Genomic DNA, 6,000 nt, shown 5'->3' with positions numbered 1-6,000 from the left:
TGGTAGGTGAATGACTGCCTCCTCGGCCAGCCGGGCCCTGAGCGATTCCCCAAACTCCAGCTGAAATGCAATTCATCTCGTAGCCTTATCGCCTTGTGGTGTTTGAACCTGATTTACTGTTATTGGCAGTCAGCAACCTTTGCCATTTATATTCAATGCCAAGCTTCAATTTACAGTATACTTTCTGCTTCAACTCACCCCAGCCTCTATCTCCACCTTACACATTAATGCAGGATACGCATGGAATTCATCTTGGAATTTATTTAAAAAATGTCAGCCACGCTGGCTTTAATATGTTCCTTCATCAAAGCAGCACAAAGCCCGATTTAAATGAAAACTAGCAAATTACGGACTGTTATCTGAGCCCGGTCCCAGTTTAATTCTTTTGAACTGGAAACCTCCCCAGCTGGCACGGAGGCGATCCACATCGGCAGCGTGGTCCCAGGGTGCTTCCAGTCACTTCTGCTGGGAATCTACGTGAAAGAAGCAAGGAGACGAGCCGCAGGCGGGCAGCAGGTGCAGCAGGTGCAGCAGGTGCAGCAGGTACAGCTCCCCCGCTGCAGCAGGCGGCCAGCCGTGACCCACGGACGTCCCTGCGCGGGGGCACTGGCACAGGTCTGCTCGCCGGCCCCGTGGTCGCCCCGTCCTGCCCCAGCCAACCCCAGCGGGCGCCGCTGCCCGAGCAGCCCACAAAACGCCCCGCGGAGCTGAGGACCCGGCAGCCGCCGCCGTGCCTTTGCCACATGCGGGGCAAAGCGGGAGGCAGGGGGGGACGGGGAGGGGGTCACGGAGACGGCCAGGCAAGGGCGAGGAGGACAAGGGCCTCGTCGGTGCCCGCAGCGAGGGCGCGCTGCCGGCTGCCACTGCTGCAGAGAGCTGAGAGAAGGCACAAAGCGTTTTTAATAGCTATAAAATATTAACCTCTGAGGAAGCTTTCTCTCCCGGGGGAAGAGCAGTTCTCAGAACAGTGCTGCCGCACGGGGGCTGGAGATCCTGTTACCAAACTGCTTTTAGTTTAGAGCGAGGGCAAGGAGCTGCGGCTGGGCACGCGGGGGAGAGCAATAACCATTAATTAGTATAAAAGAAAGAGAGCTCTGCAGCTCCCTTCGGCTGCCTGTTTCTGTGTTTGGGAAGGGAGAGGGTGAAGGGTTGTACTGTGCTAGGGTCTTCCTTGGAGCATCGTGTTTGAGTTAGTGGCTTTGCTGCCTTGTGCTCCAGCTGCTGGAGTACGCTGGGAGTGTTTGGAATTCAGGGTAGGGGGCTGTCTGTGAAGACCACAGCTTGCCTTTTGTGGCTGTAAATATTTCCAGGTATAGACTTAACTCTCAAGGTAGCTCCAACCTTAATAGGAGACTCAGTCAAGCCTATACTAAAAAAAATGATCTAAGCAACAACAATTTGGGGGAAGAGAACAAGTGCAATAGAAACACTTTGTGGGGAGCTCTCCCCTTGGTTTTATCAGGCTTTAAGGACGAAGATCCACCCCTAAAGTCAGCAGAGCTGCCGTGTCCTCATGTGAGGGTGCTCAGCTCCCTCTCCTGCCTGGGCCGATCGGAGGAGACCTGACCTGACTTCAGCACAAACCTATTAGCAGCAAGTCTGTACTGGCTGTGGCTTTCCTTGAAAGAGAGTAGAAAATGGGTTTATTGCCAAAAAAGAAATCTAAATACTGAAGCAAAAACCCGATGGTGAACAGCACATAATCCCCCTGCAGAATAAGCAGAGCTAAAAAGCTGAAAGCAAAAATGAGTGTAAACAGAAAATCCTAACTGTTCTGCAGGCTTTGCTGCCCTGGGGCTGTTCCGAAATCCCTGCGAGACCCAGGAACCCATCTGAGAGAGTCCTCTGGGGTGCTGGGCTGGGGCTGCCGACCGGGGGGCGCCTTCCCGGCTGGGGGGGCCACTGGTGGCCTCAGGCGACCCTGGAGGGCAGCAGGTCGGAGCCGATCGGCCTCCCCTGCCCAAAGCTGGCCTGTAAAGGACCGAAGGACGCAGGGTCAGGGGGGCAGAGACCGTGCCCGGGGGCTGCTGGCAGCCCAGCGAAGGTCTCCGGCGGGCGGCTCCGTGTGCTGTGGGGACACGAAGGCTCCTGGGCGCTGCTGCAGCTGCGGCACCCCGACGGGCACGAGACGGGGGCTGCCAGGGGGGTCTGGGCAGAATGTCAGAAGCAAACAGTAAATATTGTTGCAGAAAAGTGCTGTTTCCCACACTTTGCAGCGATTAATATTCTTTTGGAGAGCCAACCATTGCTCCTTTGAGAAAGGGACAAAAGAAATATCATTGACAAGTTTTTCAGCCTCATTACAATATTCAGTACATCAAATGTGCCCAGTGTACCAGAAAATACAGATGTTGCAGCTGTCATTTGGGATAACCTGATTATCCTTTTATTTCTAGCTTTGTTCAAAATAAATTAGCTGCGGTAGTCTGTTCAGAGAGATAATTAGAGTCAGGCTAAACACCAGAATGTAAGAAACCTTCCCTAAGTCACAGGCTTAACCGCGGCTAACGCAGGCTGCAGACCCAGCCCTGCGCGCGGGTCTGCACACCTCTGCGCTGGGGAGCCTTCCCCTTTTCCCTCCCTCCCAGCCTGAGCCCTCCTACACGAACTCTTCGAGGGTAACGAAGAAAGGCACGTGGCAGACGTGCCGCTGCGTGCCGCTGCCTCTGCACGTGGCGGGGCCTCGGGCAGGGGCTGCTTTGCAGAGCGCACAGCGGGGGCAGCCCCCGTGGAAAGCAGGGTGCGGGCAGGAGGGCGCCGGGGCTGGGCTGCGGGGTGCTCCCAGCCCTGCACCTCTGAGGAGCCCGGGCAGGGCTCTGCAGGAGGCTTCTCCCCGCGCTGGGACTGGCCTGGGGGAAGGGCTGGGGATGCTCTGACCCCAGGTGCACTGGCTCTAGCCTCGAGTCCTGACCGAGTATTCAGGCTGAGCACAGGATTGTTTCTAAGGCCCGATCTGCAGCCTAATTAACAAATAGATTCAGTACACTCTGTGCACCAATTAAATGCTTTCATTCCAGTTACTAACTCTACTCATTTTTATTTCTTTTTAACAATTATAAAACAGTGAGGACACTTTTCTGAAGGCTGAGGTTGTTCTGGCAGCTGTTGAACATGTCAGTCTTACCAGAAGCTGTCTAATTCTTCTGAATTAGGCGATAGTCAAATATCTGTTTTCTAACTCCAGATATTTGAGGCCCAAATGATTAGATAATTCAGAATACAAATGAATAAAGCCTGAGGAAAAGGAAAAACAAGCCCCTTTAGTGAGGTCCCATTCCATATGTTCTGACAAAATAATGCAAATAAATGCAGACGTAGATGTGTGGCAAAAGACTAGCGCGTAACCTTATGGCAGTTATTACAAAATGTTGTTCTGTCTGTGCTCGTTGCATCGCTTTTTTAAATGCTCTGTTTGCCCCCTTTAAAAGGGATTCCTTTCAGCCGTGCAGGCACTGCCTGCTCCGGGCACATTCAAATACGAGCTGGGAAGTGGCAAAATCAGTAAAATTGCAAGGAGCCAGATGCCATTAATTAGTCTCTCCCCTCAGTGCCAGGAACCCCCGCTGCACGTTATTAACGTGACCCGTGGCTCCGGGCGCTCCCTGCCCGCCGCCAGCTCCGCCGTGCGGATGGAGATCGGTCCCGGCCGGCTCCGCACCCTGCAGCTGCCTGGTGGGGAGCCGCTGCCGCCCCGTGCCTAATGAAATTACAGGTCATAAAATTTTCTGTCTTACAAATCAATACTAAACGCACACCGAGCCTTTCCAAGGAGTGTGGCTAATGCATTTGCTGAGGACGGGCTGGGCAGGGACACAGCCAAGGCGAGCGGTGTGTGGCCTCACAGCCTGGGGGTGCCGAGCTGCTGGGGGCTCCCCTCCTGCGGGTGGGGGGTGGAAAAGCTGCCCAGGAGAGGTGAAACGCTCCTGACCAGCACCAGCCTGAACCAGCACGTGTGAGGGGCATGGGCCTCAGAGGGTTTTGTTGGCACCTGAGGAAATTGGAGGTGGGCAGTAGCAAAATCCAACCTGTGTTCTAGCGTGCCAGGAGCATCCTGAGCCACGTGCGGTGGCTGCACTCATGTGTGCATAGAGCATGTTTATGCAGCTGCTCCAGGTGGCCCAGGAGGGCCAGGATCTGGGTGCTGGGGATATCCCTGCACAGGCAGGTCTGGGGTTTTCTGCCTGTCAAGGGCCAGTAATCCTCAGCAAGCTCTGCACTGCTGTGCACCCCACGGCTCCGGGGCCCCCGTGCCAGCCCAGCACAGCGCTGGTGGGACGAGCGCCAGCTGGCTTCCCCTGCAATGGAGGCAAGCACGCAGCATGGAAGCAGCAGGAGCTGCACGTTGTGTAAAACAGCAACAACGTTCTGGAAAAGTTGCTGGGTTTGATCAGGTAACAGCAATTCTGGGTCTGCTCAAGCATCATCTCAGCAGGCAGCACAGCGATGTTGAGAGGAGCAGGCTTCCCCGGTGAGCCTGGGGCAACGAGAGGGTGAGCAAGGGAAGGAGCCAGAGCATCACGCTGTGTGCTGGGCACTGCAGCCCCTCCTCTGCCCCCAGCCATTGGGGTCTGCACGCCCTGGCCGCTGCCCTGCTCGGGTGGGAGCACACTGTGGGTGTGCTCAGGGAGAGGCGGTGCAATTCAGGGTAAAGCAGCGGGGTGCAGCCAGGCTGTCCGCGTGCCACAAGCCTGCTCCTTCCTGCAGGAGCGGGAGGAGCCCGGTGCCAGGTTTTGCATAGCTGCTTGTGCTGCGCTTGCAATTTTCTGTTCACAGAGGCAAGAGAGCCCCAAGATTTACTTCTCAGAGGAGCCACGTCTCGGCCGCTGAGCAGGAGTGTTGGCACTATGCACAGCAATTAACAGGAGGCACTGTGGGTTTGCAAGGAGGCTTCCTTTGGCACGTTTAAAGTCGCCGTGCTTTACCGCAGCAGGGAACGGAGCTGTGCCCACAGCTCGGGGGCGATGCCGTGCGTGGCGGCTCCGGCACTCGGTGGCCACTGCGGAGTGGAGCCGGGCACCCGCAGGGTCATAAATATTCTCAGCGCAGGCAAGGCTGGCTGGGCTTTGATCGCGGTCTTGCTGGAGAGCTTTTGCTGGGATCTTTATCATTCAGTGTCTGTGTAAAACACTTCCCAGAGTCTAAATTCTGCTATGGAAAAACTATTTATCACACTCCCCCCCCATTCTGCTGATACACTGAGCAGAAGTTGCCAGCACGCTCTGACAGCCGGCTGAAGGCAATATGATAGATATGTGGCTAATAATCAATCAATACTTTTGTTTAGGCCTCTGTCTATCAGTCTGGCATTGTGTGAACTAATTAGATGATAAAATGTGATGAATGTGTATTAAAGTCAGCTTCCTCCTGTTAGCACTCCAGGGACCCTTTCCATTTTCTAGCTGACCTTTTAGATCCCAGCTTTATTGTACGTGAATGCAATTAAATCAATTTGTCAGATATTTGCATTGCTCCTGCTAGTTCAGAATTCAATTAGTCAGTGTCACTTTACTGTCCTTGCGAGTCTCTGCACCAGCTCATTTTAGGAGGGGAAAAAAAAAAAAAAAAAAAAAAAAAAAGCACGTGAAAATCCAAACAAATTCTGCCAAGATTCAGCTCCTCTTTCCTTGGCTCATTTCTTCTGTGGCTCACAGCAGTTCCTGCGGGTGCACCCGACATTGCTGCTGTCAGTGGGTGGGAGCTGCACGCGTGGGTCTGCCCCTGGCTTGAGCACGTGAATCACTTTGGTCTATGTGGGGCAATTAGCGAGCACCCCTCATTACCTTTTGGTCCAGCCGCACTGAGCAGAAATCTCATACAGCAGAATTATTCACACAAGGAGAATGAAACCGCAACAGTCATCTCCATGCTACAAGGATTTTAAACAATATTCAAATGAGAGCCAACCTTGGCAATTATTTTTCTTCCTGCTGTTATAAAGTGATGGCTCCTTTATCCATATTTTATCAGGCAGCGAGGAACTCTGATAGTTAAGATTCTGTT

This window comes from Anser brachyrhynchus, assembly GCF_964034855.1.
Source record: "Anser brachyrhynchus genome assembly, chromosome: 15".
Taxonomy (NCBI): domain Eukaryota; kingdom Metazoa; phylum Chordata; class Aves; order Anseriformes; family Anatidae; genus Anser; species Anser brachyrhynchus.
Note: the sequence above shows the minus strand (reverse complement) of the source record.